The sequence below is a fragment of the Lagenorhynchus albirostris genome, chromosome 16, assembly GCF_949774975.1.
Source record: "Lagenorhynchus albirostris chromosome 16, mLagAlb1.1, whole genome shotgun sequence".
NCBI classification, from domain to species: domain Eukaryota; kingdom Metazoa; phylum Chordata; class Mammalia; order Artiodactyla; family Delphinidae; genus Lagenorhynchus; species Lagenorhynchus albirostris.
Genome location: NC_083110.1, coordinates 54,360,087 through 54,385,771, shown reverse-complemented (window position 1 = coordinate 54,385,771; position 25,685 = coordinate 54,360,087). Strand labels below are relative to the sequence as shown.

The 25,685-nt window shown below is 47.6% G+C and overlaps 1 protein-coding gene and 1 pseudogene across 1 annotated transcript in view; both read right to left on the bottom strand.

The window, feature by feature from the left end:
- The window catches only part of ZFYVE27 (zinc finger FYVE-type containing 27), a 102,104-nt gene that overhangs the window by 2,163 nt on the left and 74,256 nt on the right, over positions 1–25,685 (bottom strand). The gene's annotated exons all lie outside the window — the stretch shown is intronic.
- On the bottom strand, positions 23,282–25,405 carry LOC132506848 (voltage-dependent anion-selective channel protein 1-like; annotated as a pseudogene).

The window sequence follows — 25,685 nt, the reverse complement described above, 5'->3', positions numbered from 1 at the left end:
TCACTATCATCATCATGGGCTACCAAATCCAGCATTCATTGTGCAACCTTCAAATATTTTTCCTCAGGGTGGAAATTTCTCATGCTTGATCACAACCCAAAGATAGTTTGGTCCATCTTTTAGGGTTTCATAGCCAGAGCTACACACAATGCAGAGTAGAGAGCCAGGAATGTATGTTCCCTTTTCCTCCAGGCCAATGACCCACATACATCTTAGCAAAACCTATTATCACACTTTTAAAGATTCCATATCATCTGATATTCTAGGATAGCTTATTGCCCTTAAAACACCTTAACAGCAATGACCCCTCAGAACTTCCCCCAGAACATCTCATTTTGAATAGCTGCATTTATTGGGCACCTGTGTGCCAGACCATATCCTACACGCGCTACATGTATTATCTTACATAAGACTCACAATTACTCTTCGAACTAAATGCTATTATTATCCTTTTATTATTCCCACTTTACAAATGCGGAAACTGAGTGAGTTACCTAAGGTCGTGTGGCCTGTGAGGAACAGAGGCAGGATTCAGGCGCAGGCAGTCAAGCTCCAGAGCGTGTGTGGTTCATCCTCCCAGCTGAACCACCTCCCTCCAGCGCACTGTAGACTATAAATTGGCAGAATATACCCACATCTCCAACTGCCCATTTCACAGATGAACACACTGAGTCCCCAAGGATAATGACATGCCAAAGAAGTTAAAGGCAGATTTTCATTTCCCCTTAGAGTTCGGCAAATGATTTGGCACCAAGGAGCAACCTGAAAATATCTGTGGACCCCATGGTGGCCTCTGGTGATAAATAAATGCACATCTGATGATCTCCATGTACACCGCTCCCGGTTCCTCACACGTGGTTTTGATTATATTAATTAGACAACCATCTGGAAACCACTCTCTTCACTTGAAGCCAAGACATCTGGATGAGTGCATTCAACCAATCCATTCGTTCTATGTATATTTGTTAAACACCTACTATGTATCAGGCACTTTTCTAGGAGCTTGGGATACAGCAACGACTAAATGCACAAAGACTTTGTTCTTATTGAACCTATATTAGTGGGGTAACAATCAATAACAGATTAGCTAATAGTATAAAATATGTCAAGTTGTAATCATCACTAAGAAGTAAAGTAAAGCGTGGTAATGAGAGAGAGAGATGGGGGGAGGGAGTATTTCAGAAAAAAATAGTCAGGGCAAGTTTTTTTGTTAAGGTGAAATTGGGGCAGAGGCCTGAAGGAAGTGAGAGAATTGAACATGCAGGTATCTGAGGGAAGAGTGACGAAGCTTAGAGGACAGAGTACAAGGCCTCCAAGAAAGGAGCAGGCTTGGTGTGTTCAAAGAATAGCAGGGAGACCAGTTTAGCTAGACTGGAGTGGGCCAGGGGAAGAGAGATGGGAGCTGAAATCAGAAAGGTGGCAGGAGCCAGGTTTTAGATGACGTGTAGGCCCTCATAAGGATTTTGGATTGCACTCAGAAAGTGAGATGGCAAGCCTTACAAGATTTAGAGTAGAGGCGTGGTATTATCTAATTGCAGTTTTTAGAAGATTACTATGGACGCTAGGGTTGGCAGGGGGGCAAGGATAGAAGCAGTGAAGCCAGTTAGGAGGCTGTTAGAGTTGTCCAGGCAAGATACGGTGGTGGCTTAGACTAGGGTAGGAGCAGTGGGGTGAGAAGTGGCCAGATTCTAGATACAACTTGGAGGTAATGCTGAAAGGACCTGTAGATAGATTGAGGTTGCAGCATGAAAGAGAGTTAAAGACGATTCCGAGTTTTGAAGTCTCAGCCACTGGAAGAAAGGAGCTGCTATTTACTGAGGGAGGAAGACTAAGGGCTGAGTAGGAATGGGGAATACAGAGTTTGCATGTGCTTAGTTGATTTAAGTTGGAAGTTTGATATGCACGTTATACACCTTAGTAGAGTAGGAAGTTGGGGTTCAGGGGAGAGGTAGAGGGCTGGAAATATAACTTCAGGAGTCATCAGTATGTGAATGGTATTTAAAACCATGGGTCTAGATGAAATTATCTAGGAAGTGACTATAGCTAGAAAAAAATGTTTAAGAACTGATCCTGATGTAAATTGATACAGCCACTACGGAGAACAGTATGGAAGTTCCTTAAAAAATTAAAAATAGTATTACCATATGACCCAGCAATCCCACTACTGGGCATATATATATACCCTGAGAAAACCATAATTCAAAAAGAGACATGTACCACAATGTTCATTGCAGCTCTATTTACAATAGCCGGGACATGGAAGCAACTTAAATGTCCATCAACAGATGAATGGATAAAGAAGATGTGGCACATATATACAATGGAATATTACTCAGCCATAAAAAGGAATGAAACTGAGTTATTTGTAATGAGGTGGATGGACTTAGAGTCTGTCATACAGAGTGAAGTAAGTCAGAAAGAGAAAAACAAATACTGTATGCTAACACATATATATGGAATCTTAAAAAAAAATGGTTCTCATGAACTAGGGGCAGGACAGGAATAAAGATGCAGATGTAGAGAATGGACCTGAGGACACGGAGAGGGGGAAGGGTAAGCTGGGACGAAGTGAGAGAGTAGCATTGGCATATATACACTAACAAATGTAAAATAAATAGCTAGTGGGAAGCAGCTGCATAGCACAGGGAGATCAGCTCAGTGCTTTGTGACCACCTAGAGGGACATGTCCCTCTAGGGACAAATTTTTAGAAAGGTATAACCTTCCAAGACTGAACCAGGAAGAAATAGAAAATATGAACAGACCAATCACAAGTAATGAAATTGAAACTGTGATTAAAAATCTTCCAACAAACAAAAGCCCAGGACCAGATGGCTTCACAGGTGAATTCTATCAAACATTTAGAGAAGAGCTAATGCCCATCCTTCTCAAACTCTTCCAAAAATTGCAGAGGAAGGAACACTCTCAAACTCATTCTATGAGGCCACCATCGCCCTGATACCAAAACCAGACAAAGATACTACAAAAAAAGAAAATTACAGACCAATATCACTGATGAATATAGATGCAAAAATACTAGCAAACAGAATGCAACAACACATTAAAAGGATCAAACACCAGGATCAAGTGGGATTTATCCCAGGATTGCAAGGATTCTTCAATATACGCAAATCAATTAATGTGATACACCATATTAACAAATTGAAGAAGAAAAACCATATGATCATCTCAATAGATGCAGAAAAAGCTTTTGACAAAATTCAACACCCATTTATGATAAAAAAAAACTCTCCAGAAAATGGGCATAGAGGGAAGCTACCTCAACATAATAAAGGCCATATATGACAAACCCACAGCAAACATCATTCTCAATGGTGAAAAACTGAAAGCATTTCCTCTAAGATCAGGAAAAAGACAAGGATGTCCACTCTCACCACTATTATTCAACATAGTTTTGGAAGTCCTAGCCACGGCAATCAGAGAAGAAAAAGAAAGAAAAGGAATACAAACTGGAAAAGAAGAAGTAAAACTGTCACTGTTTGCAGATGACATGATACTATACATAGAGAATCCTAAAGATGCCACCAGAAAACTACTAGAGCTAATTAATGAATTTGGTAACGTTGCAGGATACAAAATTAATGCACAGAAATCTCTTGCATTCCTATACACTAATGATGAAAAGTCTGAAAGAGGAATTAAGGAAACACTCCCATTTACCATTGCAACAAAAAGAATAAAATACCTAGGAATAAACCTACCTAAGGAGGTAAAAGACCTGTACTCAGAAAGCTATAAGACACGGATGAAAGAAATTAAAGATGATGCCAACAGATGGAGAGATATACCATGTTCTTGGATTGGAAGAATCAATATTGTGAAATGACTATACTACAAAAAGCAATCTACAGATTCAATGCTATCCCTGTCAAATTACCAATGGCATTTTTTACAGAACTAGAACAAAAAATCTTAAAATTTATATGGAGACACAAAAGACCGTGAATAGCCAAAACAGTCTTGAGGGAAAAAACAGAGCTGGAGGAATCAGACTCCCTGGCTTCAGATCATACTACAAAGCTACAGTAATCAAGAAAATATGGTAGTGGCACAAAAACAGAAACATAGATCAATGGAACAAGATAGAAAACCCAGAGACAAACCCACGCACCTATAGTCAACTAATCTATGACAAAGGAGGCAAGGATATACAATGGAGAAAAGACAGTCTCTTCAATAAGTGGTGCTGGGAAAACTGGACAGCTACATGTAAAAGAATGAAATTAGAACACTCCCTAACACCGTAAACAAAAATAAACTCAAAATGGATTAAAGACCTAAATGTAAGACCAGACACTATAAAACTCTTAGAGGAAAACATAGGAAGAACACTCTTTGACATAAATCACAGCAAGATCTTTTTTGATTCACCTCCTAGAGTAATGGAAATAAAAACAAAATTAAACAAATGGGACCTACTGAAACTTAAAAGCTTTTGCACAGCAAAGGAGACTACAAACAAGACGAAAAGACAACCCTCAGAAAGGGAGAAAATATTTACAAATGAATCAATGGACAAAGGATTAATCTCCAAAATATATAAACAGCTCATGCAGCTCAATATTAAAAAAATAAACAACCCAATCCAAAAATGGGCAGAAGACCTAAATAGACCTTTCTCCAAAGGAGACATACAGACTGCCAACAAACACATGAAAGAATGCTCAACATCACTAATTATTAGAGAAATGCAAATCAAAACTACAATGAGGTATCACCTCACACCAGTTAGAATGGGCATCATCAGAAAATCTACAAACAACAAATGCTGGAGAGCGTGTGGGGGAAAGGGAACCCTCTTGCTCTGTTGGTGGGAATGTAAATTGATACAGCCACTATGGAGAACAGTATGGAGGTTCCTTAAAAAACTAAAAATTGAATTACCATATGACCCAGCAATCCCACTAGTGGACATATACCCAGAGAAAACCATAATTCAAGAAGACACATGGACCCCAAAGTTCATTGCAGCACTATTTACAATAGCCAGGTCATGGAAGCAGCCTAAATGCTCATCGACAGACAAATGGATAAATAAGATGTGGTACATATATATAATGGAATATTACTCAGCCATAGAAAGGAATGAAATTGGGTCATTTGTAGAGATGTGGATGAATCTAGAGACTGGCATACAGAGTGAAGTAAGTCAGAAAGAGAAAAACAAATATTGTATATTAATGCATATATGTGGAAACTAGAAAAATGGTACAGATGGACCAGTTTGCAGGGCAGAAATAGAGACACTGATGTAGAGAACAAACATATGGACACCAAGGGGGGAAAGTGGTGGTGGTGGTGGTGGTGTGATGAATTGGGAGATTGGGATTGACATGTATACACTAATATGTATAAAATAGATAACTAATAAGAACCTGCTGTATAGCACAGGGAACTCCACTGTACAGTAGAAACTAACACAACATTGTAAAACAACTCTACCCCAATTTAAAAAAATATATATCTACAGTGTCGTTCCATGTATATAAAGTTCCAAAACATGGAAAAACTAAAACAACATTACTTAGGTCTATAAACATAAGCGGCAAACCATTAAGAAAAGGAAAAAAAAAGATATACACAAAATTCCAGAAGGTGGTTTAGCTACAGGGCAGGGAAGGGAGACTGCATATGGGAAGGCAGCGTTCTTATCCTTAAATTGAGTGGTGAGTACACAGGTGTTCGCTGTACTCTTATTCCAGAAATATTCTTGTTGTGCCTGCTGACTAATTAATTAAAACAATTTAAAGATCAGAAAGAACAGAGAATCAAGGGCAGATGAAGGAATGGGAGCCAGCCCACAATGAGGGCAGAAGCCCCTCCCCTCCCATCAGCATTTAGAACATGCAGAGCTCAGACAAGTGGGCTTGTTAAGGCTGAAGTCTGATCAGTCCTGTCTGAGTGTCTGCTGGAATGGGGAGAGTCCCACATTTGAGAGGAGAAGGGATTGAGGACAGAGGTAGGATGGGAAAAGAGCCAAGGGGTTGAGATGTTTTTCCTTGAGGAACTAGGGGTGAAAATAAGAATAAGAATTGCTCCCCATATGGAGCACCAGTGCCACTACCAGGCACTGGTGTTTTCCATGGATTTCATCAAAGCCTCCTAGAAGTTTGTACAGGGAGAGTTACTAGTTCCATCCCACCAAAGAGAAGGCATAGGCTTAACTAAGTTAAGCTACATGCTCAGGTCACACAGTGAGTCCGTGGGAAAGGCAGGTACTTGCAATAATGCATAAAGCCCTCCAGGTCTCGGCTGCCTCACCCCTCCAACCTCAGCTCATGCCACGCTGGCCATCCGTCCATCTCTCCCCTTCGCTGGGTCTTTCCTGCATGGAACTTTGCACATCCTGTCCTTTCTTCCAGAAACCCACCTTCCCACATCTTTCCTTTGCAGGGTCCTTCCCACCTTCAGGTCTCAGCTTCAGTGCTCCCGCTCAGAGGCCCTCCTGGACCATCCACTCCAGGTGGCCCCTCTTACTCTCCTTCCCTGGACTCTGCACTTGGCCTCCCTGCACTTCACCTGTTCACATCTATCTGTCACTTTGCTTATTTATTGTCACTCCAATGCACTAGAACATAAGCTTCTTGAGGGTAGGGATGACGTGCCTCTTGTTTACCATAGTATCCCCAGTGCCTAGCCCTAGGCCTGGCATGTAGCAGGTGCTTAATAAATGTCTGATGAATGAATAAAAAGCTGGACCAGGGTGGTGAGAGGAGGCTGAGAGAGGAGACATGGAGACGGATTCAAACTTATGTCCCTGCTCAGAGAGGGCTCCATCCATCCTCTGTGCCCAGGAGGGCATTTGGGAAGCCCCCTCTGCCTTCAGACTGGTATCTGGGCAGCCCTGGGTGTCCAGGAAGGGAGGAGGGAAGACCTTCCAGATGGTCCTGTTACTGGCAGCCTGGGTCCAACTCTTGCCCAGTGGGGACGCCCCTTCCTCTGTCTGTTTCTAACGAGATCGTTCCCGATTGTGGAATTAGGTTCTTGGCATTGGGCTCTTGGCATCCACTGTTCCAGAAAGATACTCTGAAATTGGAGGATATTCAGAGATGAAATATCTGAAACAATGCAGGAACAGGGGAAATGGATTAATTATAACATGAAAAGACCCACATTCTGGGCTTTGCCAAGCTAAGTGGAATAGGTTCATTACATGCAAGACCTTAAGGGGGTGAAGGCCTACAAGGGAGGCACTGCCGGTGACATGAGAGAGTGTGATTATGTGAAACGGAATCAAAGGAATCCCTGGGGATTTTAGGCTCAGTGGCAGGAACCCTTTCCTCCCAGTGAAAGCTCTGCAGTTGGGCAGCATTTTTCTAATGAAAGGAGCGGGCTGCCACCCTAACAGCATAAGCCTATCTTAAGCCAAGCCCAGGAGCCTCTACAAGCGTGATGGCCTCATTATAGAGGCTGGGCTCAGGCGTTAGAGGGGAAGAAGCCATCTGGTGCCAGTGTGGAGTGATGGCTGCTTGCACAGGCTCTGTGGTCAGAGACTGGATTCCAGTCCCAGTGTCCTGGCTGGTGGAAAGAGCACTGGAAGAGCAGTCAGGAAGCCCAGCTTTGAGTCCCAGCTCAGTGTCCTCCAGCTGTGTGACACTTGACAGCTCACAGTCCTTCTAGGGACCTCGGGCTCTTCGTCATTTAAAAGAGGAGGGAGGGCCTCATGACCCTAAGGGCTCTCCTAGGCCTGACACCTGAGATATGTAAATTCTCCTGTCTTACAGCTACTCATGTATGTCTAGATTTCTCTCCCTCATTAGAGTCATTTTACACACAAAGCCAAGGGAAATTGGAATCTGGAAGAGGTTTCTGTGAAACTGAAGTCACTGTCAGAAGAATACCCCCAACACAATGAGCAGGGATTCCCTCAGGGGTACCTCATCAGGGGCCCTGTGGTCGGGCAGAAAGAGAAAGCTGGAAGGACCGGGGGAGGTGGCCCCCTCTGCCTCTGTGACCCCAGTTCTGCACTGAGATCCACAGCCAGACAGAAGCCTGGCCCAGTGGAGTGACCAAGTGACCATGGTACCTTCCTCCCAGGCTTGCACTCAGCCCAGTAATATGGAAGGAGTGGGGATGCACAAGGGCAGGAGGTTTTGCAAACGCCTCAGAATGGGGTTCCAGCTGGATGTGAGGACTGCAGCTGGAGCCCTGCTCCCAGGATCTAAATCAGGCCATGAAGGCTCCTGGACTCCCAGGCACTGGGCTGCTTGCGGAACCAGGGAAATGCCTCCGAAATGAGCCATCCACCCGCCCCCATGCTCACTGAGTTTCCTGGAAAAGAGGAAGCCCCAGAGCAAATGGAGGGGGCTGTGTTTTGAAATAAGTGGGGAAGCCTGCAGAGAGGGATGAGGCTGTCAGCTAGAAGCCTGCAGGTTCCGGGCTCCTGTTGAAGAGACAGGAAGGACTGGAGGAAATGTCTTTCCAAAGAAGCAAGGCAAGCTCGGAGGCCCCAGTCATGGGCTGGCCATACCCCGCAGGGGAAGGTTACCCCACCCCACCCTCCATGCTCCAGAGATGATAATATAAAAATGACATGTATTAACGGGCACCAGTTGTGAGCTAGAGGCTGGGATACAGCAGGGCACAAAACAGACAAAAAGCCCTGCCCTCATAAGGCGTATATTCTAATGGGTGACAAACAATAAACAATAAAAATACATAGTATGTTAGAAGGTGATAAATACAGAGAAGGGATATAAAGGAGGGAAGGGAGATGAGGAGTGCTGGCGTGGGTGAGGGGAGACAGTCTGTGATTTCAGACAGCTTAGCCAAAGACCTCACTGAGGAGGTGACACTTGAGTAAAGACATAAAGGAGGCTAGGGAGTGAGCCCTGTGGAAACCTGAGGAGAAGCATTCCAGTAAAAAGAAGCAGCAAGTGCAAAGGCCCTGGGGCAGGAGTAACTTGATACATTCAAGGCATAGCAAAGAGGCCAGTTTGGCTCAAGCAGAGTGACGGACATGTGTGGAGACAGGTTAGGGGAAGGTCAGGTCATGTAGGGGCTGGAAGACTAGTACAAGGGCTGTGGCTTTGGGGGAGTCCCTGAGTCTTGTGAGTAGAGGAGGAACATGATCTGCCAAGTTTTAACAGCATTACTCTTGCTGCTGTGTTAAGAATAGACCAAAGGGGGGCTTCGCTGGTGGCGCAGTGGTTGAGAATCTGCCTGCCAATGCAGGGGACACGGGTTCGAGCCCTGGTCTGGGAAGATCCCACATGCCACAGAGCAACTAGGCCCGTGAGCCACAACTACTGAGCCTGCGCGTCTGGAGCCTGTGCTCCGCAACAAGAGAGGCCGCGAGAGTGAGAGCCCGCGCACCGCGATGAAGAGTGGCTCCCGCTCGCCGCAACTAGAAGAAGCCCTCGCACAGAAACGAAGACCCAACACAGCCAAAAATAAATAAATAACTAAATTAAAAAAAAAAAAAAAGAATAGACCAAAGGGGAACTAGGAAGCCCAGTTATTATTATTACCATCATCGTCATCAACAACAACCACCACAAGAGTAACACCAGTTACTGAACCTGTGTCAGGCCCAGTACCACCCATTTTATTTTCATTATCTAGTTAAAATCTCACAACAACCCTGTACCAAGAGAAGGCCTTAATTTTCCCATTTTACATCTGAGGAGACAGGCTCAGCCAAAGTCAGAAAGTCACACAGACACATGCCCTCCCCAGTCTGGCCCCGCTCACCTGTCCAGCCCTGTCTCTCAGAGCCCCACTTCTTACCTACCCCCGTCTCCAGCCCCATAGAGCTGCTCCCAGTTTCCCCAACTCCACACACCCTTCCAGGCCTCTGAGCCTCTTGCCTATGCTCTACCAGCTGCCTAGAACTCTCTCTGGTTTTTTTTATAAATGTATTTATTTTTGGCTGTGTTGGGTCTTTGTTGCTGAGCACAGGCTTTCTCTAGTTGCGGTAAGCAGGGGCTATTCTTTGTTGTGGTGCGCAGGCTTCTCAGTGCGGTGGCTTCTCTTGCTGCAGAGCATGGGCTCTAGGAGCATGGGCTTCAGTAGTTGTGGCACGTGGGCTCAGTAGTTGTGGCTCTCAGGCTCTAGAGTGCAGGCTCAGTAGTTGTGGCGCACAGGCTTAGTTGCTCCACAGCATGTATATGGGATCTTCCCAGACCAGGGCTCGAACCCATGTCCCCTGCATTGGCAGGCAGATTCTTAACCACTGCGCCACCGGAACTCTATTCTCCCACTCCTAACAGCCACGCAAATTCCACCTCACGCTCTGAGAGACAGCTGCAGCCCCACCTCCCTGATTGCCTCCAGCACAGAGGTCATGCCCTCCTCCCCAGAAATACCAGGTGTTGCAAAAATCCTGCAGCTGGCCTCCCAGGCACCATGTGAGCTCAAGGCCAGGGACCAGCGCGCCTTCGCCTCCATTTCCCCAGCAATCAGTCCTGCAACGGAGCAGGCCTCAGTTTCAAACCCTGCAGACATTGTATTGGGTTATCCTAGGATATTTCGAATTTATCTAGGGAAGTTTTATTCTAAATCACATTTCCTTCATGCATGTTAGCTTACATGCTCGTACCCTGACCTTGGGTAGATACTGGCAGAATCTTGGGCTGATGGGTGCATCACGCTTTAGGAGAATGACGCTCCCTCAGAAGAGGAGGCGCATGATGTGTGCTTTAGAATCAGCGGGACCCGAGTTCAAATCCTGCTCTGCCTCTCACCAGCTGTGTATCCGTGAGCACATCATTTAATCTGGGCCTTGCTATTGTCATCTGCAAACGGTGGCAAACAGTATCTTCTTGTATGGGTTGTGTGAGAGCTGGAAACAGTGCAATGCAATGCCTGGCCCTAGGCGTGCCCTCTGGAGATGAACGAATGCCTCCTTGCCACCCCATCCCTAATCCAGGTCTGTTCAGAAGCGTCCTGCACATTCATACTTGGCCACTGTGCTCTTGGGAGGCCTCATACTCTTTAGGACTTTCACAGTAATTAACTGGGAATCCCCCTTCTGGCCGTAGGTCGAGCTCTGAGGTGCAGCCTATGGCTTCCCCAGCCCTGGTCCCTCATCTCAGAGCCCCTACCAGGCATGGCCCCCAAGTCTGTCCCCACTGCCTGAGCACACCTACATATTCACCCCTTCCCTCCCCACCAACTGTCCTGACTCTGTTCCTGCAAGGCCTTCCTGCCTGATCGGCCGAGCCAGTCACACTTCCAGCAGACCCTGGGAAATTAAAAAGGGGAGGCAGGAATCCTTTGGGAAGGAAGAAGGAGAGACTCCACAGCAACAAAACAGGTCAGAACGACATTTGATGCCAGAAACTAGACAAATACCCAGCTCCTGGTCTTTTGAGGTATTACAACACATCAGATCAGGGAGGACTTGAAAGTCCAACCCCCTCACTTTACAAATGAGAGACCCAGAGAGGATAAGGGACAAGCTCAAAGTCACACAGCAAGTGACGGGGTGTAAGGAGTCTGATCAGGGCTGTGGACTTGCCTGTAGCCACGTTCTTCCTAATGCACCAGGCTCCCCCTTGTCAGGGGCTGGGTTTGCACTGGACTAGCTGACAGAGCAAAGTGTCTTGTTGAAGGCCCTCTGTTCTGTTTCCCTCAATAGATCCCAAAACCTTTTTGGCACTTTAATCCCCAAAAGCATGATGCCTGACATTTGTTTCTTCAATGGCCTCCAAGGGGGCCGAGTCCATCGATTAAGACCACATTCACGGTCTCCTGAGGTTGCTGCTTGACCTTCCTCTACTGTCACTGTGTCAGTAGTTGCAAAGTGCTCAAAACCTACACGGCACGATACATTTAGGGTAAGGGGGCTGGGATATATTTAGCCCCAACCTTCTGAGGTCAGCACCATAGCATCACAGAACTGTAGGGCCCACATGGGGACGACATAGCTCAGAGACTCCTAGCCGCCACCCCTGGGAGTCCCACTCAGTAGGGGCGACGGTGGGAGGGGGGACTGGGGATCTGTATTATTAACAAACTCCTTCAGGGATCCAGATTCCCTGCCACACTGGGAACTACTGAACTACAGCCCTTCACTCCGTGGGGAATCCGTCCCTCCACACCCTTACATTAGAGCATTCATTCAGGGACAGGGAGCTCACTACCTCACAAGTTAGAAAGGTTCTTGCAGTAAGAGCACAGGATACGCCGAGCTGACATGAGCCTTCCAGGTCCTAGCTGGCCTTCTGTGGTGACACAAGTCAAATGTCTCTTCTCCCTCAGGGACAATAATCAGGCTCTATCTGAGCACACCCTTCAGGCCCTGCTTCCCCCCAACCCAGGTGGCTGTCCTTGGGTTGAAGGCTCCCAGTGTCCACCTGCCCTGACTAGCGAGAGATTCTCCTTGTCCAGCACACGGAGCTCCAGGTGTGGGTTACTGCACCTCCTCTTGCCCCCCGGTCCCCCTCACACTCATCTTGTGATGCAGGAATGTCTAGCCACTCATCCACACCTACAATGTGCCAGACACAGAATCAAAACTGGAACTGCTGGACAGGACCTTAGCACTCGCCTAGCTCAACCCTCTCATTTTACCAGACTCAGAGAGGGGGAGTGACCTGTCCTGGGTCACCCAGCGAGTTTAGCCCATACTGGCTCCAGTTGTCCATCCAGAAATTCCCCAGTGCACCTCACAGAAGGCAGGGGTGCTAACCACATCAGAGCTGAGCGGAAGACTCCTTGGGGCCTCAGAATTGCTGCAGGGCCAATCTCCAGAAGTTGACAATCCCCTCCCCCAGCATCCTTGGCCCTGGCTCCCGACCAGAGTGGGGCTGCTCTACCCTGACATCTAGGAAGCCCTGGGGCCCTCAGTCCTGCCACCTGCTCACAGAGTGTTGGGGGCAAAGGGGCGGACAGCCCACATCCCTCCTCCCCACCAGGTTATTTATAAAGTGTTCTGGGATGAGTCAGGCACACAGCTGCCCAGCACCGGCAGAGACCGTTCCCTCAGAAATGCTATAAACGAACCTGGGCTCTGGAATCCCACGCCGACCCTTAATAGCGCCTCACAGGAACGTCGAGGCAGGAAGCTGGGACCAGCAGGGGTCTGTGGGGCTGTCGTGATGCCCCCATTAGTGGTCTGAGCCTCGAGCAGGAACATGAGCCCTGGCAGGCTAGTCTTGTGGGGACAGATGGAGGAACCCCAGGCAGGGGAAGAAGGGCCTTGGCCAGACACCCTCCCTGCACAGATCACATGCCCCTTTCCAGCCAGTGAGCCCCCCTGCACCTTCCCAAACCAGACTGACAGACAGACAAACCCAAGAAGACTGCTCCCACCCCCGTGCCCCCCAGGCACTGGCTCTCCCACCTCCACTCCTGGGTGTAAGGCTCTCCACCTCCGCCAACAGACCAGCTATTTTTAACTCTGGAAAGGGAGCCGGAGCCTCCAACACCCTCCTCGCTTCCTGCTCCTGGCAGCACTCTAATTACTTCCTCAGCGGGGTGCTGCCTGCCATGGGGACCCTGGCCGGGGCACCACAAATAATTGCCCCTCCCTCACACCCAGCTCCCCACGAGGCCGACCCAGGTGCCCACGCAGGGAGCGTGACCAGCCAGGGCCTGACCCCCGAGCAGATGCGCGTCCTTTCATGAGCCTGAGCTGGGGCACAGGGGGTCTTTGGAACCCCCCCTTCTCTGCAGCCTCGGCCACAGTCCTGGAGGGGCCACTCGTGTGTCTGGCACACTCCGAGGGAGTAGGGATGGCAACAGATGAATAAGCGCTGTCCACCCTCGAGGGAGGCAACCCCTTAAACAACTTATTATGCAAGAGAGAGGAATGAAATAAGTGCTAAATTAAGATACAAGCTGTGCCCAGGGCCTTCAGGCCCTCAATCCTTCTTCCCTACTTTATTTTTCTATTATAAAGCAATTCACATTCCTTTTGGAAAAAAAAAAAATTGTAAATGCAGATACCAAAAGGAAATTTATAATACATTCAGTATCCAGCCACCCAAGGACACAGCCTTGTGCACACCTGAGGGCCAGACTTTTTTTAAACAGGGCAAGGTCAGACCTCAGATCTGAGGGTCCCAGGGACCCTCAGCCTGGCTCCAAGACAGTCACTGGAACAATTAAAATTTACAAGAAATGAACAGAAAGATTTCAAAGCAAGATAATACAGAGAGTAGTACATGTTTATGTAAAAAAGAAAATTCAAAAACTACATAAATGCCTTGAAAACTTTTGGAAGGATACAAACCAAAGGGTTAACACTGGTCAGCCACAGGCACAGGAGTAGGATAGGGGGTGGGGAACAGATTAAAAAACTTTTTTCTTCTAGAAATTTCTTTATTTGAATTGTTATAATAATCACATATTTTTATTAAATTTTTTTATAATTTTAACTCCTTGAAAACTTTTTTAAATTGCTCAATAAATAATTTCCAAATGTTCTATAGTGTTGTATCATCTCTGCACTTAGAATAACATAATCTTAACACCAAAGGGAGGTGCAACTGCTGTGGAAAACAGTCTGGCAGTTTCTCAAAAGTTAAACATAGAGTTACCATGTGACCCAGCAATTCCACTCCTAGGTATGTGCTCAAAATAATTTAGAACAGGTATTCAAGCAAATACTTGTTCACGAATGTTCATAACAGTACAATCCCCAACAGCCAAAATGTGGAAACAACCCAAACGTCATTAACGGACAAACTGGTCTACCAGTACAATGGAATATTATTCAGCCATAAAAGGGATTAAGTACTGATTCACTCGACGACTTTATGTTGTAATGTTAAAACATTATGTTAAGTGAAAGGAGCCAGACATAAAAAGGTCACATATTGTATGATTCTTTTTGTATGAAATAACTAGGACAGGCAAATCCACAGAGAGGGAGAGCAGATTTGTGGTTGCCAGGGGATGTGGAGACGAAGGGGATGGGAAGTGATTACTGAAGGTACAGGGGTGCTTTCAGGGTGATGAAAAAGTTGTGAAACAGGACAGTGGCGGCTGCACAGCACTAAATGCCACTGAACTGTGTGCTTTGAATTGGTTGATCGTGTTATGAATTTCTCCTCGATTAAAAAAAAAAAGACCGGGCTTCCCTGGTGGCGCAGTGGTTGAGAGTCCGCCTGCCGATGCAGGGCACACGGGTTCGTGCCCCGGTCCGGGAGGATCCCACATGCCGCGGCCGTGGCTCATGGGCCCAGCCGCTCCGCGGCATGTGGGATCTTCCCAGACCAGAGCTCGAACCCGTGTCCCCTGCATTGGCAGGTGGATTCTTAACCACTGTGCCACCAGGGAAGCCCCTTACTTTTCTTTTTAGCCAAGCATCTGCTGGGGTTACCAAAGCTTCTGGGGTCCATGGAACTAAGACTCAGTCCGGGTCTGTCTCTCCTGCAGCTGAGGAAAGCCCCTTGTTACCATAGATTCCAGTAACTACCGTAGATTCAGGTCTAAGAAGTGCTGGTCCAGGCACCTTTTTTAAAAAAATTAATTTATTTATTTTATTTATTTATTTTTGGCTGCGTTGGGTCTTCATTGCTGAGCACGGGCTTTCTCTAGTTGCAGTGAGCGGGAGCCACTCTTCATTGCAGTGCGTGGGCTTCTCATTGTGGTGGCTTCTCTTGTTGCGGAGCACGGGCTCTAGGCATGCGGGCTCAGTAGTTGTGGCTCGGGGGCTCTAGAGCGCAGGCTCAGTAGTTGTGGCGCACGGGCTTAGTTGCTCCGTGGCATGTGGGATCTTCCCAGACCAGAGCTTGAACCCGTGTCCCCTGCATTGGCAGGTGGATTCTTAACCACTGTGCCACCAGGGAAGCCCTCCAGGCACCACTGCACTGATGTTTCTGGGCCCCAGCTACTCCTGCCTGCCCTGCACCACCCACCTCAGAGCTGCTGTGTGGTATTTCCTTTTTTCCCTTGAGAACCAAATAGTTCCAACACAGCTGCTGGGCTCTTTATAAGGATTCAGGTAGTCCAATTTCTAATAATTAAGGTCCAGTTACACCCGTATCATGTTTTACAGTGTACAAGGCATTTTCCCAGATATTACCCCACTTGGTTCTTACCAAAATCCAATGAGGAAAGGATCACCGTTTCCTATATTATAGATGTAGCTTAGATATAGATATACAAATACAGATCACCCAGGTAATATTCTTTGCTCTGAAGTCTACTTTGTCTGATATTAACATAGCCATTCCAGCTTTCTTTCCACTAGTGTCAGCATGGTATATCTTTCCCCATCCTTTTCCATTGCACATATTTATGTCTTTATATTTAAAGTGTGTTTCTTGGAAACAATCAGCAAAGTGAAAATGCAACCCATGGAGTAGGAGAAAATATTTGTAAACCATATATCTGATAAGAGGTGAATTTCCAAAATATATGATAATCTCTACATTTAATGTGATTATGGTTAGGCTTGAGTCTGCCATCTTGCTTTGTTTTCTATTTTTTATTCCCTTTTTCCACCTTCTTTTGGATTGGATATTTTTGATGATTCTGTTTTATCTCCTTCACTAGCTGACTAACTCTAACCTTCTACTATCCGAGTGGTTGCTTTATCGTTTATAAGATACATCTTGACCTTATCACAGTCTAACTTCAAGTGATATCATACCACTGCACATGGAGTATAAGAACCTTACAACAGTATATTTCCATCTCTGCCCTCCTGGCCTCCTTCCCCTCCCCTGTGCCATGACATAGCAACTCTCACAAGGAAGTAAACAGAGAATCACTGAGCTCTCTGGGGTCACTGAACTTCGTGGCCTGATGTCGAGCGTCTTGAAAACCATTGTTTCATGTATTTGGTCTGTTTGTTTTTTTGTTTCAGGTGGAAGGGTAAATCCAATCCCTGTTACTCCATCTTAGATGGAAGCAAACTCCTCAGTATATTTATGAGGACACCAGGACTCAGGGCTAAGCCCCTTGCCCAAGGCAAGGTAGCCACTAAGTGGCCAGGTGGGACTCCAGCCAGATCTCTAGACACCAGGCCTGGTGTTCTCCTCCCTGCTTCATTGCTTCTGCAGGAACCACCCTGAGAAAGCAGAAAGAGTTAACGGCAGAAGACAGCAGACTTTGCCACCACTGCAAAAAAGCTGCTCACAGCATTGTCATCAGCTTTAGAAGCCAGAGTGATGATTATTTTGCAGAAAGTTACCCATTAAATAGCAACTTTCAGCATCTTTCAAGCCTCACCTTAAATGCTCGCTCTGCATCTTCAGAAGCCTCTGTGGCACAGTTTTTGTGTGTTTACTGTCTGTCTGCCAAGGATGCTGGGAGAAGTTCCCCACAATATGATGTGTCTGATTGAGCTGTCTCCCCCACTACCCTTCCGTAAGTATTTTCTGGTTGAATCCAATAACCTAACTGGTGGAATTACAGCAACTCTGGTATGTGCCTGCGTGCATGTGTGAACGCATGCATGTGTATGTGTGTGTGTGTGTGTGTGTGTGTGTGTGTGTTGATTTTGAGGCAAGAAGCGGGGGGTCCCCTCTTTTTATCACACTACTTGACTTGCTTTAGGTCCAGGGACCTATTTAGCTTAAAGGTGAGGGACTGAGAGAGAAGAAACTTTCCTTAAAATCACTTGGGGCACCTAGCTTAGACAAGGCTCTGCCCAGACTCTGATGGGAGAGAAGAAGCCAGAAGAGCCTTCACTCCTCCCCACCCTCTGTCCTGCGGCAGAGAGGAGCTGGGGGCTCAGTTCTTTGCCAAGCCTCCTCCCCACGCCCCCAGCCGACCCCAGAAATGCTTTGTTTAAGAAACGAGTCTGGGGGCTTCCCTGGTGGCGCAGTGGTTGAGAGTCCGCCTGCTGATGCAGGGGATACGGGTTCGTGCCCCGGTCCGGGAAGATCCCACATGCCGCGGAGCTGCTAGGCCCGTGAGCCATGGCCGCTGAGCCTGCGCGTCTGGAGCCTGTGCTCCGCAACAGGAGAGGCCACAACAGTGAGAGGCCGGCGTACCGCCAAAAAAAAAAAAAAAGAAATGAGTCTGAAAGCAGCAGCACTGACTTCCATTCCCGCCGGCTGCCGGTCACATATCCATTTCATTCGAGGCACTGCCATCCCACAGCGGTGGGACCCGGACGAGTGGTTAACATGGCCAAGACTCAGGTTCCTCACCTGTAAACTGAGCCTGAGAATATCCACCTCCCAGGGCTGGTTGTTAAATAAAAACACGATGTGTCTGGCACAGACTGGGAACTGGGCTTTCTTTCCACTCTCCTCATGTCCCGTCTGCTTTGTTCTAAGTGTTCTTGTACTACCCTTAGAAGTCTGTGTCGAGACTGGTGGTCTGTTGCTCACAATGAAAACCCATGAAAGGAAAACCAGTGAACAGCACCCACCCTGCACGGTCTAGATCAGAGGTTCTCACGCTTCACTGCATACTAGAATCCCCTGGGGAGCTTCTAAAAACCCCAAGAGCAGGCTGCACCCCAAATCAATTAAATCAGAATCTCTGAGGATGGGGATCAGACATCAGGATGTTGTAAAGCTCGCAGGGGTTTCCAACGTACAGCCAAGGTTGAGAATGCATGGTCTTGTCCGAGAGACAAGAATGTTCTCGATGTCCTGCTCTCCCATCCTTTGCCTGCGATCCGAGCACATCTCAGGGGCTCCCTGAGGTGCAGTGACCAGGAGTGCAGGAAAGGGACTAGGGGAAGGTGAGTGAGACAACATTTAAGGAGGCTCTCACTCTTAGGTCCCTGCAAGAGTGGGGTGACCACCTCTCGCATTTCGTCTCCTAGACACCACACCCTTAGGGAGGCACCACCCTCCACTTGCAAGATCCAGAGAACAAGGCCTCCTTACTCACTTCCTGCAGCCTAGCCCCACCCCGGCCACCCCAGCCTACACCTCCCCACCCCGCAGTTGAAGGCGCCAAAGGAAAAGTAATCCAAGGGCCCCGTCCTGCCTCCCCAACTCAGGAAAGCATCTCTCTTTGAACAAATCGCCAAATCCTCCTCCTTCCCTGCCCAGGGCCATGGTTCCAGTCCCCTGGCCAGAGCCCAGCAACTGTCAGGCCACCTGGCCGAGAAGGTGAAGGGGAGACAAGGTGGCCCTTACCTGCCAGCCAGCCACTGTCCCTCTCCCTAGAGTAGGCCCCCTGCCCAGCTGACAGTTCAAAGATTCAGGGAAATGACAAGGCTTGGCAAAAGCAAGCATGACCTTTCTTCCAGGTGCAGGGGCAGGGGCAGGGGCAGGAAGGCTGGGGAAGACACTTCTCATGCCCTTAGCCTGGTGAGGGCCTCAGCTGTGCCGAGAAGGGGTAGAGGTGTTCAGACTAACACTCCATCAGGTGGCTGGAAGGTGGAGTGGGGTCCCCAGCTGTGCCCTGGAAAACATGATTTGTCTGGTCCCACTGCCCTATAAGCCCCAGCCTCCTCTTCCTTTTGGTTCTCAAATTCGGGCGACCTCAACAATTACCTGGAAACTTCCCTCCAGCTTCTGCTGCAGTAGGTCCACGTTTTGAACCTGCACCCTTAGGTAATTCTGATCCAGGTGTCCAAACTTTAAGCACCACTTCCATGGGTATTTGTGCCGTCAGCTCAGCATCTGATCTCCCACTCATCTCCCTGCCCCCCAGCACACACTGTAAATCCTCTCCCGGGAAAGGATCTGGTGAAATCACTCACCCTGAGGAGTAGGATACAGAGAAGACTTGGAGGGGGACAAGCGCTCCCAGGAGATCAAGACGCATTGCCCTCCTCTGTGAAGCCTGCACTAACTCCTCCTGTCGAAATTAGATGTCTACAGGAGCCAGGCAGGGAAGTGGTGAGAGAAGAGGACAAAAAGGCACAGTACCGTAGGGAGTGGTGGGGACTTCAGCACTCTGGCGCCAGCATGCCCATCTGGGAGGGTGCAGAGGGGAGCAGCCACTTCCCAGCCCACCAGCTGTAGGTATGCAAACCATGGTTGCCAGATCTTCTGATTTGTTGAAAGAAGCCAGAAATCAGGTTTTCCAATTTTTAAACTATGGGGGCCGAAGCAAGCATGTCTGAGGGTCAAATCTGGATGGAAGGCCAGCCGTTTGCAGCCTGGTCTAGAGAGTGAGCTCCTTGGGTTGAGAGACCTTGTGTTCACCCCTGTGCCCTCGGTGCTAGCTCACTGCCCAGCATACCTAGGGGGTTCCCAGCAAATGCTGTTACAGGAGCAAATAAGTGAAGGCAAGATGGGATAGGCAGGTCAAAAGGGACTTCCTGCCCCATCACACCTAAGGTCAGCCGTGCTGGCCAGCAGGGGTGGGGCCTGTCTGAGAGCCCCTTCCCGGCTCCCTGGCAGAGGAAGCCTGGGCTGATGTCTAATTCACTCACACCTGGTAATTCACTCACATCCAGCACCCCTGGATGTTCCATGAGCATCCCCTGTGGTGCAGACCTCTCTTGGGTCTCCAGTTTTATCCACTCCCCCGCTAAAGCCCCCCAGCCTCTCACGCCTCCTGCAAGGACCTGGACCCAGCTTGTCCCCAGCCTGTCTTCACTTCAGGCCACTCCTCAGAAATCTTTGCCCAGGGGTTCCAGCCCCCAGCCCAGGCCCAGCTCCTCTGAGAGCAATGGCAAGAGCGGACAAAGCCTCACAGCTGCCCCTGGGAGAAGCAAGAGGGAGAAAAAGCCCAGCCTGCGGGTCCCTGGAAGTATCCACATGTCCTGGACACCCCCTGACAGGGGAGGCATGTCTGAGGGCTCTGCCCATCTCAGCAGATGAAATCAGAATGTCAGGAGTGACGTGCCAGAAGGGAGGAGCTCTGCCCATCAGGAAGAGGGGCTGACGGGCTGCCTAAAACTGATCAGAAAAAGGAAAATAGAAGAGAAGGTATTGCAAGAACTATGTGAGATACAGGGTATATGGTGCCACTTCATAGGAAGTTCAAGAAGAGTTACTAAGTGATGTGAGGACAAGCTGCGTTGATGAAGCAGCAGGTGGGGAGTAAGGCAGGGTGGGGTACTGATGGCGAGGGGACGAGGAAGCCTTCTGAAGTGATGGAAATGTTCTGTATCTTGCTCCGGATGGTACTTACACAGGTGTATACATACAGAAAAACACATAACCTACATAGTACATTTAAAGATTTGTGGACTTTGGACTTCCCTGGTGGCGCAGTTAAGAATTAACGGTTAAGAATCCGCCTACCAATGCAGGGGACACGGGTTTGAGCCCTGGTCTGGGAAGATCCCACATGCCGCGAAGCAACTAAGCTCGTGCGCCACAACTACTGAGCCTGCGCTCTAGAGCCCATGCGCTGCAACTACTGAAGCCTGCGTGCCTGGAGCCCGTGCTCCGCAACAAGAGATGCCACCGCAAAATGAAACACTTGCGCACCGCAACGAAGACCCAACACAGCTAAAAACATTAAAAAAATATATAGGGCTTCCCTGGTGGCGCAGTGGTTGAGAGTCAGCCTGCCCATGCAGGGGACGCGGGTTTGTGCCCTGGTCCGGGAGGATCCCACATGCCACGGCGTGGGCCGTGGCCGCTGGGCCTGTGCGTCCGGAGTCTGTGCTCCGCGGCGGGAGAGGCCACAGCAGCTGGAGGCCCGCATACGGCAAAAAAAAAAAAAAAAAAAAAAAAAAAATATATATATATATATATATATATATATATATATAAAGGTTTGTGGACTTTACTGCATATAAATTTTACCTCAACAATAAAAGAAAAAAGCAATGGAAGAAAAGAGGGGAAAAGCCTCTCACAGATACCCACAAATCAAGAAGCTGGAGACTGGCACCAGCTCTTTGGGACAAGCTTAAAAAGAGGCAAGAAGGCCAACGAGGTGTAAGAACCTTGCTCCCAAATGAGCCATGGAACTGATTTCTAAGTTAGTCAGCCAGCAGGTGGCCAATTTCAAGTGCAAATACATAATTGAAAATGTGCTCATGGTGAAGGCAAGAAGTGACTACAGCTTTAGAGTACCACAGCCTTCTCCCTTTCAAGTCCTTTGGCTTCAGTTGTCCCAGTTCACCCTCACCGCAACCCTGGGGGTGGCTGTTAGGTCTCAGACTTAGAGTGGAACAAACAGAGGCCCCGGGAAGTTCAAGGACTTGCCCAAGGTCACATTGGCCATGCCAAGACTCAAATCTTGGCAGGAGTTACCAGGTCTGTGCCCTTGCTTCTGCACATGCCCCTCCTAGACCATGCTGCATTTGAAAGCAATGCAGACGTGTGGATTCTCTGTCTATAACAATAGCCAATTAGAGATAGTCACTGTACCCAAACTTAATTTGGGGAATAATTGTGTGGGAGAGCTAATTAATGATCAGCTTTTTCTTAAGAAAAATCTCTGTTCTCAAGAGTCAGCAGTCTTGAGATGTGTTGAGGTGAGAGCTATCTCTGTCTTGCTCAGGCCTGGCAAAGAGTGCAATTCTATGAGATTTGTTGAAAGAGGACATCTCTTCCCTTTGACAGATTTAATAACAAACCCCAATGGAGGTGTTCCATTCTTTCTCCTCAGACAGGCAGGGGGTGGACCAGACAGTTTGAGCCAGTAGGTTGATGGTGACACGGGAAATTAGAAAGACTGGAGGATACTGTTAGTGTTACCCTAAAGCCATCTGCCCCTTCTCCTCACCACAGACCCTGGTTTTTTTCTAGCCCCAGGAGATGAATCATGATTAGGCTAAAGCCAACACAGTAATTTCATTTGCTTTTCCTAGATTCTCACTTTCCCGGTTTTCTTTGTAGTCAGGATACCATTCTAGCCAATGAGACATAAAGACAAATCTGCTGAAAGGCTTCTTGCTTCCTGATTAAAGAGTTAGAAACTACCCCTTAATGGGAGAAACTACCCCTTCCTCCTCCTTCCTGCCAGGAATGTGCTTGTGTGAGGACATGATGGCTGGAGCTGTGGCAGCCATCTTGCCATCAAAAGGTAATAAGCTTGGGCTTCCCTGGTAGTGCAGTGGTTAAGAATCCACCTGCCAATGCAGGGGACACGGGTTCGAGCCCTGGTCCGGGAAGATCCCACATGCCGCGGAGCAACCAAGCCCGTGCGCCACAACTACTGAGCCTGTGCTCTAGAGCCCGCGCGCCACAACTACTGAAGCCCGTGCGCCTAGAGCCCGTGCTCCGCAACAAGAGAAGCCACCACAATAAGAAGCCCACGCACTGCAATGAAGAGTAGCCCCCGCTCGCTGCAACTAGAGAAAACCCGCACGCAGCAACAAAGACCCAACGCAACCAAAAATAAATAAATAAATAAATTTATAAAAAAAAAAAAAGGTAATAAGCTTAAGAAAAGCAAGCACAGTGAATATGGCTGAACAGAGAGATCAATAGCGCCTGGTCCTTGCTGACATTTTTGAGCTGCTCATCAACTCTGGATCAGACTTCATTTTTTTTTTAAGGTTTCAATATTTTATTCAAGTTTTATTTTAAGTGATGTTAATTACAGCATTTGAAGGGGAGGAACTAATTCCACACAAAATGGAAGACTCTAAAATGTACCCATTAAACTGCTAAAAAATAAACTGAGTGGCGAGAATACAAGAGAAGTTCAATTCAGATTCTGAGTGTTGTCACCATGTGATTACAGTCACACAGACTCCTCCCAGCTTGCACCTGGAGCTCTTAGAAGCTATTTCATACTCTGGTGCAAGGGCAGAAAAAACACAACATGAGAAAAAACACAATTAAGTCCTGAATTATTGGCTTCATCACATCCACCTTCTCCACCCCAAAATGGCACAGAAGAAACAGCTACCACGCCCTGCAGGCTACTTTTGGTGTAAAAGAGGTGACGGATTGGGGTGGGAAAAGTCCCTGCCTAAAAAAGTCCCTTTCAGATGAGTTTGTGTACACCATCCAACAGCCTCTCCTCAATCAGGGTAGGAGACCAAGGTTCAATTCTCAGGAAGTCACAATTTCATTCATTTACTCAATACGAATTTACAAATTACAAAATGCCTGCAAATTATCAACTTCCACTTGCAGCCATTTCTAGGTAAAAAAGGAACCTGACATCTCTAGAGGGGCCAGCAAGCTCCCCTCAAGTCTACAGCTGAAAGGACCTCTTTTGAAATTGGGTTTCTTCTGTACCTCTGAAAGGGTAACACCCTAAAGCTGAATCACCTTTAACCTGGAAGCCTAGCATGATATTTAGCGATACTTGCATCCCAGACATACAACATTAAAAGGTACACTAAATTCTGAAGGTAGCTATGCTGAAAAATAGTTTAATATTAAACGATTGTACAGTATTCATTTATGCTTGAAACTCCAGTCCTAGACCAAGCTTGTGGCCACCAGCGTTGACATTCTTGCCATCCAGCAGAGCTGACAGTGTCAGTTTGATACCTGGCTTTAGGGTCTGAGTATATCCTAACCCTATGAGGCTGGAGTTGTTCACTTTAGCCAAGAAGCAGGCGTCAGGGTCGATCTGGAAATTGGCTGCTATTCTGAAGCGAGTGTTACTGTTTCCCGCTGTCCAGGCTAGACTAACAGCAGTCTCCAACTTCTTGTTCACCTTCTGATAAATGGAGCCACCAAACTCTGTCCCATCATTTATATTAGTGTGAAGCTGGAACTCATCGGTCTTGTAGCCAACTGCAAAATTGCTCTGGGTCACTCAAGACTTTGCAGTCTCAAAATTCATCTGGTAGCCAGCCAGCCAGCCCTCATAACCCAGCACCAGAGCACCCCGGATGGAAGGGCCGGCAATGTCGAAATCCACATCACAGCCCAGGTTGATATGTTCCCGCTTGAACCCTGTCTTGATTTTAGCATTTTTTTCCCCCAGTGTTTGGAGAGAAGGATGAATTGAAGGTCAGCTTCAGGCCACGTGCAAACTGATCTTCCACAGTAATCTGCATGCCTAGTGTGTTGTTAGTGTTCCATTTCTCCGTAAACGTCAGACCATATTCGGTCCATCTGTACTTGGTTTCCAGACTGTCCGTCACTTTGGTGGTCTCGGTGTCGGCTGAACCTGAGCTTGTAAATTCCAGTCCATTCTCAGATTTTGTTTTCAAATCAAGTTTTATTAAGCCAAACCCATAGCCCTTGGTGAAGACATCCCTGGCAGATTTGCCAAGATCAGCATACGTGAGAGGCACAGCCATCTTCTGCACCCCTCTTTGCAGGTTGCACACCTTGGCAAACGCTGTTTTCTGTCCTAATGGCCGGACATCTAGGAATCATGCTCCATGAGCTGTGAATCCTCCAGGAAGAAATCCAGACTTCATATTGAGATAATTCAGTGTCATAATGATTTAGCCACAGTCTGTTTAGGTCTTTTGTTACATGTAACCTATCTGACACAAAGGGCAGAAGCAGACAGACACCAGCTGCAGAATTCAAGTCACATGGATGAGACCTGATAAGAAGCAGGGGCAGGCCAGACAAGGACCTGGAAGGCAGCAAGAAGCAAAGCTCAATGGCATCACCAGGCCAAGGAACAATTTCTTGGCATTTCCTGGGCTACGTGGTCTACCATCAACAGAAGCCTGAACCTGCTATACCGGCCCATGGCGTGATGGTACTCCAGGTGTCTCTCATCGGTGATTACCCAAAGCTAATGCACAAAGAACTGTTGCCTTTCACAACCACAGAGTTACAGGGGTCTGGGGTTTTGACATATTGTAACCTTGGACAGAGGAAAGAAGCTGACCTTCTCTCTTTTTAATTCAGTTCAATACTAAAAAATAGCTAGACTCATTGCAACTGTAGTCCATGCATTAATTAATAGGGCAGCTATGGAAGTTCTTTGTATTCTTTCCTAATGGTTAGTTATTGTAAACTTT